At 44.1% G+C, this 12,184-nt stretch overlaps 1 protein-coding gene across 1 annotated transcript in view; it reads right to left on the reverse strand.

The window, feature by feature from the left end:
- The window catches only part of cabp1a (calcium binding protein 1a), a 109,814-nt gene that overhangs the window by 56,891 nt on the left and 40,739 nt on the right, over window positions 1-12,184 (reverse strand). The window lies entirely within an intron of this gene.

Below are 12,184 nucleotides of genomic sequence, written 5' to 3' on the forward strand. Positions count from 1 at the left end.
CCAGTTCGGCTTAAGTAACATTTCTCACAGGCCTTGCATGGTATTTTGTATGTTACCTTAGTTTTACTGGTTGTGGGTATGGGATCCTTTCCATTAGTCAGTAGCTGTCGCAGGGTGGTTGTCAGTTTGTGGGCTGCCCTGATACCTAGGGATCTGAGTAGTCGTGGTCATCTCTGATATATGGTAGGCTGACTGGCGTATCTGGCCGTGTTGTGTCTTCCTGATGTGGTCTGGCACAGAGGTAATGGTGGATTGTGCTTTTTGGGTATCTATTCCTTTTAAAGACTCTGTATAAGTGCCCCCCGTTCTGCTTTGCTTGGTTCCCGGTTGCTGCAGGGTATTGTGGTCCGTTTGAATAATGTCCTGATGCAGCTCTGTTTGTGTGTGTTGGGCTGGTTGCTGGTGTAATTGAGGATCTGGTCCATATGTGTGGTCTTTCTGTATACGCCAGTCTGGAGATCTCCGTTGTTCTTGTGTTTTACCATTATGTCTAGGAAGGGTGGTCAGTTCTTGTTCTCTTCTTCTTTGGTGAATTTTATCCCAGTGAGGATGTTGTTTATGTCTCAGTGGGCTTCCTCTAGTCATGTGTGTTTGATAATCATAAGGGTGTTGTCTACATATGACACAGAGTTAGGGCTGGATAGTAGGGAGCACTGTCCGTTCTAATCTTTGCATTACTGCTTCTGCTATCAGTTCTGATATGGAGGATCCCACTGGTGTTGCGATGATTTGTTTGAATTTACAGGCGTTGAAGGTGCAGTGGGTTGTGAGGCTCAGATCCAGTAGTTTCAGGGGGCTGTCCTTGTTGATGCTGTTGGTGTCGTGGGGTACCTGCCTTCCTGATTCATCCAGCAGTGTGGCAATGGTCTCTTTGGCTAGTTTGATGTTTATGGGTGTAAATAGTGCTGTTACATTGAAGGACATCATTATCGCGTCATCTTCTATTCTGATGTTCTTGATGATGTTGAGGAATTCTTGGGAGGAGTAGCTGGAGTGGATAGTGGGAACTGAGGCAGCTCTGAGCAAGGGTCACTAGACCCAAAATGTTAACTCTGATTTTCTGTTCATGGGTGCTGCCAGACCTGCTGAGCTTTTCCAGCAATCTCTATTTTTGCTTCTGATTTACAATATGTGCAGTTCTTTCATATTTTATTTAGTATTTAACTCACTGCTACATCTCTTCCAGGCATGTCCACCTTGAAGAAGTTCTGCTCCTCTCTTGGATGGGATTTCCGTTCCAATCTTTCTTCTTGCCCACCAACTTTAATGTCGCAGTCACTCCTGGCGTTTGACCAGGTATTTGCCAAAACTCATTTCCACAGCCATATCACATTCCTCAGTGACTGCCTCCAGCTCAGACTCACCCCACGTGGATTCCAACTGATGCTTCATCCCTCATGTTTTGAATCCTCCCAGGATAACAGATATCTCCGTGATGTTCAATGTTCCACAGACAGCTGCTATCGCTGCATCCAGAGATCCACACTCGGTGCCATGCAGTGTCACATGCACACTCTCAACCTCTCTCTCCAACAGCATCGCAACCTGCTGGCTCAGGGCTGCACCACTCTGCAGTTCCACTTCATCCTCCGGCTCATTTGTCGTGCTAACAAGAAACTATTTCTTTTCCTTTCAGGCATCAAGGCCCACAAGATGCAACAACTCAAAGATGCCCATGGCCCTTCAGAACCTTCCTCTCCTCACCTTCCCCCTGCTTCTATCCCCTCCCCCAACTCTCCACCTCCTGTCGGGTATTCACCATCCCTCCTAACCTTCCGCTCTCCAATGCTGAACGCTCCGTACTCTGCAAATGCCTCAGCTTCATCCCTCTGCATCCCCACCTTGATGAATTTTGGGCACCTCCATACCCATTTCTTTGGGCAAGAGTCCTCTCCCCATTCCACAGACCCCTTCTCCCGGCTCCACTACTCTCCCTCCACCTGGACTACTCCCAGTGGTCTTTAACTGCACTCGATCTGTTCACCGAGAACTGTTGACATGATATTGTCATCTCAATTTCTCTGTCCCCTGCCTAACCAAATTTAATATTAACCCCTCCCCAACTGACTGCACTCTGTGCGCTTAGATCTAACCCTGACATTGTTATTAAGCCTGCCAATAAGGGTGGTGCTGTTGTAGTCAGGCGTACAGACCTCTACCTCGCAGAGGCTGAGCGCCAGCTCTCAGGTACCTCCTCCTATCTTCCCCTGGACCATGACCCCACTATGGCACATCAGGCCACTGTATCTACCATGGTAACTGATCTCATTTCATCCAGTAACCTCCCCCAGCCCACTACAGCTTGCTTCTACCTCCTTCCGTTCTGAGGAAGGGTCACTGGACCTGAAACGTTAGCTCCGACTTTCTCTTCACACAGGCTGCCAGACCTGCTGAGCTTTTCCAGCAACTTCTGTTTTTGTCAACTAAGTACCTGAGTTTCCATTGCAGACTAATGCAAAGGTTAGGATGGACAGTGCTCTCCACGATCCAATCTATTTGTCAGGTGAAGGAGCAGTGCTCTGAAAGCCTGTGATTTCAAATAAACCAATTGAACTATAACCTGGTATCATGTGACTTATGATTTTTTCTACCCCGGTACAACACCGGCACCTCACCCCACTATTTTGGGGGTTTATAATAATTGCCTGGCTGTGTGGCTGCTTCATTTTATTTCTGAACTCAACCCACATGGCCTCATTTGATACTTCATATAATTTACCATCCCTCTGCTATGAACATGTACCACTGCTTCTGTAACAGCATGTTCTTTTGAGATACCAGGAGAACAAATTTTATTTTTAATGCATGATGCTGGTTTTAGCACAAAACAGTTACTCAATTTTTACAAGTTATACAAACTTCTGGAGCTCAAAACTCTTGACAGTCGCACAGCAGCTGAAAATTTCATATATCTTATTGCCAGTTTTCTTTTTATATCACTGCTTTTGCTTGTAACAATTCCAAACAGTTGTTTTGGCACTCTGCATGAAAGCATGTATTAGCCTTTCTGTAAAACAATGGTAAATTTGCAAAGATGAGGCTGTAGATTTTATTCTACACAAGCTTCATATGTTACTTCATTACATAGTGTGATGTGACTTTTGATCAGAGGATCATTATAAAATTGGCTGCTGAAGTCCAGGGTTGAACACAGAGACTAAAATGGGTTCACTGGAACTTCGCAACATTTAAACAAACCAGATTTCATGTTTATGGAGCTCAAGCCTTTATTGTGAGAGATAATATGACTCTCAGAGATTTGAAACAGTTGCCAAAGGACAATTTATAGGCCATAGCAGAGAACGTGAGATTTAAGATAAGATCAGGAGGTAAGAATGACAGGCCCCTCAATTCTTGAGGAATTAACTCAGCACGTAAGACTTGAGGAGGATAGGACCAGTTCAGTTTGTGATTGAGTACACGTCCAGTATGTCATTGTACCTTAAAGACACATACTCATGATATCATCACTGCATCATAGCATATGACTGAAGGTGTAATAATGTCATACCACATCATAACTTCGATCAGTGGAAGCGTGACAGGCTATTGATAACACGATGCTCTATTGTAACTTCTTTATTTAATATCAGCTCAGACACTTATGTACTCATGAATGTATTATTTCCCTGTAATATTTAATCATAATAAACATTGGTTAGATTCTCCAATATATTCACGTTCAGTTTCTTATTTTATAAGGATAATGTATTAAATGTCACAGCAGATGAAGTATGGAGGCAAATCAAAACTGCCTTACATGAGGAAACAAATAGAACTAATAACACTTGATCTAGATAGAGAAAAATTAGTGAGAGATGGAGGAGCCGAAGAAAGACAGAAGTAAAATGACAAAGCTCAAAAGGGAGTATGAGTTCAGATTATGTAAACTGGAGATAATGAGCAGGGGTAAGACTGATTCAGATAGAAATCCTCATTTTGATTTGGAAGGGTGGTCATATATTTTGAATCCTTTGGAGAACTGGCATTGATTTGAATAGGCTAAATGAACAGTGGAATGTGCCCCTGCAAAATGTTTTGGCAAAGATGTTTTAGAGAAATACTCATCTCCTTCAGTATAGTGTTCACACTTTGATGAGGAAATAAAGACTTCTGTTGGTATCAGAGGGCTACAGACAGAAATTTAGAGAATTGAGAGAGAGCCTGGGCCAAATCCATGAATAATTTGCCAGGATAAAACAAATGATTTTTGATAGATGGTGTGGATCAATGACGTGGAACAAAACTTCAATAACATCGGCTGACTTTACAGTACTCTCATAATTCACAGCTTTGGGTTTCTTCCGGTCCACATTTCTTTTGCAATTTTCCTATTAATCTTAAAAAAGCACTTCCACTATGTTTACAATGTCTGATCTATGATTTGTCTACTGAAGAGGCAATACCAGTAAATATAACTAATTAGAAATTGAGGTCATAAAAATGACAGCAAGCTAGCAAATATGAAATATAAATACATTTTACAGACATTTCACAAGCTCAATCACCCAAGCTGGGCTAAAGGTCAATGTTGTGATGGTTTTATAGACCAGATTTGCATGTCATCTAGAATTGGACGAGAATGTATGAGGCACTATTAGTAGATTTGCAGATGACACAAAAGTAGGCAGTATCACAGACAGTGAGGAAGGTTATCAGAAGTTGCAGCAGGATCTTGATCCGATGGGGAAGTGGGCCGAGAAATGGCAAATGGAGGATAAGGGTGAGGTGTTGCATTTTGGAAAGTCAAATCCAGGCAGGAGTTTCATGGTGAATGGCAGGTCCTTCAGGAGTGTAGTGGAAGAGAGGGACCTTGCAGTTCAGGTGCACAGTTCTCTGAAACTGGAGTCACAGGCAGACAAGGGCAGTGAGTATAGAAGTTGGGAAGTTATATTGCAGTTGTACAGGGCATTGGTGAGGCTGCACTTGGAGCATTGTGTTCCGTTTTGGTTACCTTGCGAGAGGAAGGGTGTTACAAAATTGGAAACAGTGCAGAAGAAATTTACAAGGATGTTGCTGGGACTCAATGGACTGAGTTATGGGGACAGGCTGGACAAACTAGGACTGTTTTCTTTAGCGCTTAGGAGACTGAGGGGATGATGATCATCAGAGGCATGGATAAGGTAAATGCACTCTTTTTTATCCCCAGGGCTGGGGAATCGAGGATTAGAGGGCATCAGTTTAAGCTAAGAAGGGAAGGAATACATGAGAACGTGAAGGGCAACTTTTTTTTACACAGAGGGTGGTATGCATACGGCATGAGCCGTAGAAGTGGTTGAGGCAGGTGCATTAACAATATTTAAAAGGTATTTGGACAAATACATGGAAATGAAAGGTTTAGAAGATATGGGCCAAGTACAGGGAAACGGGGTTAGCATGGATGGACATTTTAATCAGCACAGACCAGTTTGGGCCAAACAGCCTGTCTCTGTGCTGTAGGACTCCATCTTGTCAGCAGCCCGACCACTTCCCTGCTTCCTCTGAAGCCACCCCCTCCAAACAAATCCTGGTCTGGTCTTGTGCTACACAACTTTGCAACATTCATGCCACCTCCTGTTGAAATACTGCACCATTCAAATGGGTTCAAAATGATTTTCCTGACATCTCTCAGAATTCAAGCTCTCACCCTTCGACAATGTTGCCACTGGCCAATGAATCCAATGTAATTTCTGCTTTCACTTGGCCTTCAGCTCTCCCAGATATTCAGTGAACCTTTGGAAATGTTGTTGCTTTGCACTGATTCCCCACGGGCCTATAAGTAGCACTATCCGCCTGGGAAAAATTAATTGTTTGATTCACAATTTGTACCCAGCCACCATGAGCATGAGGAAAATGCTCTTTTTAAATCCATTAATGTAGATTTACAGCACAGACGTTACGCCAGCAATTCTGCTCCTAATGAGTCACCCCCCACCTAACTTCAGCGGACCACCAAATCTTCATATTGGGAATAATATTTCACCCAGAAGGGTAGCGAGGTGTCGGGGTTGGTGTCGCTTAGAGCAAAGGATCACAGTCTGAGGATTCTGGGTAGGCCCTTTTGGTCTGACATGAGAAATTTCTTCACTCAGACTGGTGCAGTCCTCTTCCACAGAAGGCTGTGGAGGCCAGGTCACTGAATATATTTAGGAAATGTCGTATGTAACAAAATTTATAGGGCTAAAGGCTACGTAGGCAATGGGAAGAGAGTGAGAATATGGCACAGAGGTAGACGCTGTGCCATGATTGGTTAGAATAGTGGAGTGAGCTCAATGGGCCTACTCCTGCTCCTATTTTTTACATTTCTATTGCCTCCTTCTTCATGAGTCTAGCATGCCTCCTCCTAGGCCTCTGCTACTCCATGAGGTAGCAAGTTCAATATTATCAGCACTTTGAGTAAAGATTTTCTCCTGTAATCACTATTTCTTTTCAGGTAATTAAAGGGGCGGTCAAGTGGGATTAGACTGAACTGTTATTCCTGAGACCCAGGTAATGTTCTGGGGACCATGGTGGAAGTTGAATTCACTAAGAATCAGGAAACAAGTGTTTAATGATGGTGGTGAATCCATTGTTGGGAAAATCCCACCTGGTTCACTACTGCCCTTTGGGGAAGGAAGCTGCCATCCTTACCTGGTCTGGCCTTCATGTGACTCCAGACCCACAGCAATGTGGTTGACTCCTAACTGCCCTCTGGGCAATTCAGAATGGGCAATGAATGCTGGCCTGGCATGAATGAATTGAAAAAAAACAACAAATTGACATTCATGACCCTGGTTTGGGACAGCTCCATAAATGGAAGTACCTTTGCTCCTGTCAAACTCCTTCACACTTTTAAACTATTCACACCATTTAAAAGACAATAGGGGAACCTCCTTTAGAGTCAATAGATGAACTGCTGTTGTTACTGAGAAGGGATGTGCCCATTCATAGATGTCCAGCTGCACAAACCATACCGAAAGCTAGGTGGAGCAGAAGGAGAAGATACTTTACATGCCTAACGCTAGTCAGATCTTGCAACCTTGTATTTCAGTGAATCAGCAGACATCCTGCCATTGGAGGCCATCAGTACCTGCACTTTCCCAGGTTGTAAGGGTTGATACTGTGAGATTCCATGGTGGTCTTCAGGGTGATTTTAAAGCATTTCACCAGACTTGCTCTCACCCAGGCTGCAGTTCTCCTCAGGTGCTAGATTTGGGAAGATAGAAGGCACGCCAACGTCAAGAGATCTTTCCAAACAAGGCCCTGAATGGAGCAGCACTTGAGAGCATCAATGGCGATGACCGTCCCACAGCTCAGACTCGTGTTATGGATGTGAGAATAACACTTTGGTTGACGTTAGCTTCAGTTGCCAGCGTAACGTCTCACTACTGCCCGAGTCTCTACTCCAGCTTGTTAAAGATATTACTGGTCCTTCCAATCCCTAAGTAACACCATCATGTGGCACTCTGCAACAGAACACCACAAAAGTAGCAGTATTTGTCCCATGACTTTTAGTGATGGCAACAACAGAATGACCAGGTTTGGCTTGGAATATAACTTCGATCCTTTTAATGTGCATCTCATGACCAAAATTCTGTACCATCTGAAGGGCCAATGTGATCGAAAATGGTGTGGTTAATGAGCCTCAATGCAGTCATCAGCCAAGAGTGTGTCCTGAGGAGTTGCGACATCACTCAGCTCTCTTTTGAAATCCTCCTTAAATCTGCCATTTTGGCCAGCGTTTGGTCACCCTGCAACAAATTTACTCACTAATGCCCCTGTGTTGTGGTTGAAGTGGTATCGTATGTTAATGTGTTGTATAAAGGTGTGTTGTTTTCATGATACATGATCTGCTGAGTTGCAAAGTGTCTTCCTCCCCTCTGGTTTTATCGTTAAATTCACCGCCCAGATGAACCCAGCATTTGCTGCGATCTCCACTGAGGTAAACATAGTCAGGTCACAGTACCTTTGACTGGGGAAGGCAGTGTTCCTGCTACCCACTGTCATCCAGTGATATGTGGAAACGTTTGGCTCTTATTGGTTCAACCAGTTACCAACTACCACTGTCCAAGCCAACGCCCCCTTGAGTGAGGGGCCAGAATTCCAACAAGTGTGTTACCCAGTTAGAGACAAAGTAACTGCAGATGCTGGAATCCAAGGTAGACAAACAGGAGGCTGGAAGATCACAGCAAACCAGGCAGCATCTGGAGGACGTTTCGGGTACTACCCTTCAGGACAGTGTCAGGTCTCTCGAAACTGTTCAATAGTATCCCCAGTGCAAACATACTGAAGCAAAGGCACCGAAGAGCTCAGAGTCAAAATATATACTTAGTGAATTTTCTTAATGTCCAATAATACCATGTGATAAGAGGAATGTTTCAGGAATAACAAATAGCTATGTAACAATTCGTCACATCATTGTAAATTATATCCACTATTTGCTCAGACACCAGCAGATGACTAAAGAATCTGAGAAGTTCACTTTGCTCTGCAGATACAGAGAAATTTCAGTCTAAAGTTTTGTTTTGAGAAGGTTAGTAGCTCGGGTTTCGGATGAGGTTGTAGATTTGCTCGCCGAGCCGGTGTGTTTGATTGCAGACGTTTCGTCTCCCTGCTGGGTAACATCGTCAAAGCTTCTCAAAATTTTTAAACAGGCGCACTGACGATTTTACTTGGCAGAGTGACAAAACGTCTGCAAACCAAACACACCAGCAAGAAATTTCAGTCTTTTATATTCATACTTTCCCGTCTTTTACACAATTTCTTTCCTTTCCTTTCTTCTCATATTCAAAGTATAAGTGATATTCTGCGCAATGGGAAAATAATGCAACCAATTGATACCTGAAGAAGCTGTGGTGCTGACCCTGCCTCTGAACAAGGAGGCCTGGTTTCAACTTCCACCTGCTCCAGAGGTGTGTAATACTCTCTCTCAACAGGTTGATTTGAAATTCCAGGCAGTCCACGGGTTGCGTTCAGGTTCCATTCTCGAGTCCATTCCCAAGCTGATTTGTACAGAACACAGTGCAGGATAAAGTAAGGTAGCTGTTTGTAAGTAAAGGAAATGTTTGTATCTCAGACCTTTAACACTGCACCCCTGTGTGGGATGAAAGTCATAAATGAGGGATCGCATGCACTGTACCTCAAAAGACATTCGTGGGACATTGGGAAGTCATTCCTCAATGCAGCCTCCAGAGGGAGCTCTGACAAGCAGTACCCTTTTATCAGACACAATGGGAACTGCGGATGCTGGAGAATTTATTGTTTAGTTTTAATTCTTAGTCTTACTTTCAAACTTCCTCCCATTCCTACAGCTGCCCCTCACAACCCTCTTGAGCATTAACTGGAGGTGGTTTTCACAGACAAACAGCTACAGCATAGATTCCTGGTTTGGTGCTGTCATGGAAATGTCTTCACGTGGGGTCATCTTCACCAAGGACAGAACTGAATGCGCTGGAGCCAGGTGTCACCCACATTCCAAAGGTCTACGATCCACCTTACAACTTAACAAATCCTTTGTGTAGCTGGTGGCCTCCCACAATCAGCCCATCTTAACTTGAGATCATCCAAGTCTACTATTCCACACCAAATCCTGTTCTGCCATCACCTCTCAGCTCACAACCTACACTAGCTCCAAGTTAAACTTGGCCTCTATTGAAACATTTACAGATAAAACCTATATTCCTCCATGGCTCTTCTCTCTAAGACTGTAGTCACCTTTAGCTATATGAAGACTGTGCCTTTCCAATTCTGGTGTCTTGTCAACTTTTGAATATAATCACAGCGCCTTAAGCTAACGGTACCCCCAAACTCTGGAATTCTTTCGCTAATCCTCTCTGTGTTTCTATCTTTCTACTCCTCCTTCAAGATAGTTCCTAAAACCCGCTGCCATAATTTATGAGGTTAAAGGCGCTGCATGAATGCAAATTGTTACTGTTATTGAGAAGGGGATCCCTTTAAAGATTACAAATCCAGCCTGCTTCCAGAGAGTGCACTTCCCCCACCCACACCACAACCAGTGCCTCTTATAGGGATCGCAATTTAACTCTCAAGTGTGGTGCTTTTCACTTCCCTATGTGTTAGCGAAGTGCAGCTGACAGTGTTTTTGGAGGAGCTCACACAAGCTCTTTCAGTCTCAACAGGGTTGCCTTGCCTATTTAAGGCAGACCCGGGGGGTCCAAAATGGCAGGATGGCGACCAAATCAGTTTTGGAATGTAAATTTTAAAAAAAACCCGAAAGAACTGTGTATGCTGGAAACTGGAAACAAAACCAGAAATTGCTGGAAAAGCTCAGCAGGTCAGGCAGCATCTGTGGAGAGAAAACAGAGTTAACATTTCAGGTCCAGTAGCCCTTCCTCAGAACTGATGGTAGCTGGGAAAATGATGCGGTAGGGGGAGGGTGCAATGACTCAATAATTGGTGGAGATAAAGTCTAAAGACCGAGATGAACAGTTGAACAGACAAAGGAGTGGATAATGGTCAGCCTGGGAGAATGAATAGCTATGAATGGGGACTATTAGTGGCTAACAATGGATCGTTGCAATAGCAGACCATGTGATAATAAGGCCTGGTGTGTGGGGCTTGGGATAAAGAAATGGGAGAAGGTGCTTCAAGCCCTAAAATTGTTGAACTCAATAGAGTCCAGAAGGTTACAGAGTCCCCAGGCAGAAAATGAGGTCTTGATTTTTTAGTTTGCGCTGAACTTTACTGGAACACCGCAGCAAGCCTGAGACAGAGATGTTGGCCAGAGAACAGCGTGGCGTGTTGAAGTGGCAGGGAACTGGAAGCTCAAGGTCTTTTTTGCAGGCAGAACGTAGATGTTCTGTGAAGCGGTCACCCAGTCTTCACTTCATTTCCCCAATATAGAGGAGAGCACACTGTCCTTACCCCAACCCCCATACACCAGGCCTTTCCTACCTACTGTAAGTTCTGAGGAAGGGCTACTGGACCTGAAACGTTAACTCTGATTTCTCTCCACAGATGCTGCCTGACCCGCTGAGCTTTTCCAGCAATTTCTGTTTTTGTTTCAGCTTTAGAATCTGACAAACATCACAATCTGGCCACTCTGTCTCCAGTCTAACTTTTGTGAAGTGGTGTGAAGAGCAGAGGGGGACAGGAGTTGCTAAAGCATATTCAACATAATTTCTACATTTCCAGTCCAACAAAGAACAAAGAAAATTACAGCACAGGAACAGGCCTTTCGTCCCTCCAAGCCTGCGCCGATTGAGATCCTCATCTAAACCTGTCATTTATTTTCTAAGGGTCTGTATCCCTTTGCTCCCTGCCCATCCATGTACCTGTCCAGATACATCTTAAGAGACACTATCGTGTCTGCGTCTACCACCTCCACTGGCAACGCATTCCAGGCACCCACCACCTTCTGTGTAAAGAACTTTCCACGCATTTCTCCCTTAAACTTTCCTCCTCTCACTTTGAACTCATGACCCCTAGCAATTGAGTCCCCCGCTCTGGGTAAAAGCTTTTTGCTATCCACCCTGTCTATATCCCTCATGATTTTGTAGACCTCAATCAGGTCCCCCCCCTCAATCTCCATCTTTCTAATGAAAATAATCCTAATCTACTCAACCTTCCTTCATAGCTAGCACCCTCCATACCAGGCAACATCCTGGTGAACCTCCTCTGCACCCTCTCCAAAGCATCTTTTGGTAATGTGGTGACCAGAACTGTACACAGTACTCTAAATGTGGCCGTACCAATTTCTTATACAACTGTAACATGTCCTGCCAACTCTTGTACTCAATACCCCGTCTGATGAAGGAAAGCATGCTGTATGCCTTCTTGACCACCCTATTGACCTGTGTTGCCACCTTCAGGGAACAATGGACCTGAACACCCAGGTCTCTCTGTACATCAATTTTCCCCAGGACTTTTCCATTTACTGTATAGTTCACTCTTGAATTAGATCTTCCAAAATGCATCACCTCACATTTGCCCGGATTGAACTCCATCTACCATTTATCTGCCCAAGTCTCCAATCCATCTATATTCTGCTGTAATCTCTGACAGTCCCCTTCACTATCAGCTACTCCAATCTTCGTGTCATCTGCAAGGTTGATGGCTTCTTGAAAATTGAGTCATCGATAGACAGGGCGGTGAGGAAGGCTTTTGGCATGCTTGCTTTCATTGGTCAGAGTGTTGCATATAGGAGTTAGGACATCTTGTTGCAGCTGTACAAAATATTGATAAGGCCACATTTGGAATACTTTGT

The sequence above is a fragment of the Stegostoma tigrinum genome, chromosome 26 (assembly GCF_030684315.1).
Source record: "Stegostoma tigrinum isolate sSteTig4 chromosome 26, sSteTig4.hap1, whole genome shotgun sequence".
Taxonomy (NCBI): Eukaryota; Metazoa; Chordata; class Chondrichthyes; order Orectolobiformes; family Stegostomatidae; genus Stegostoma; species Stegostoma tigrinum.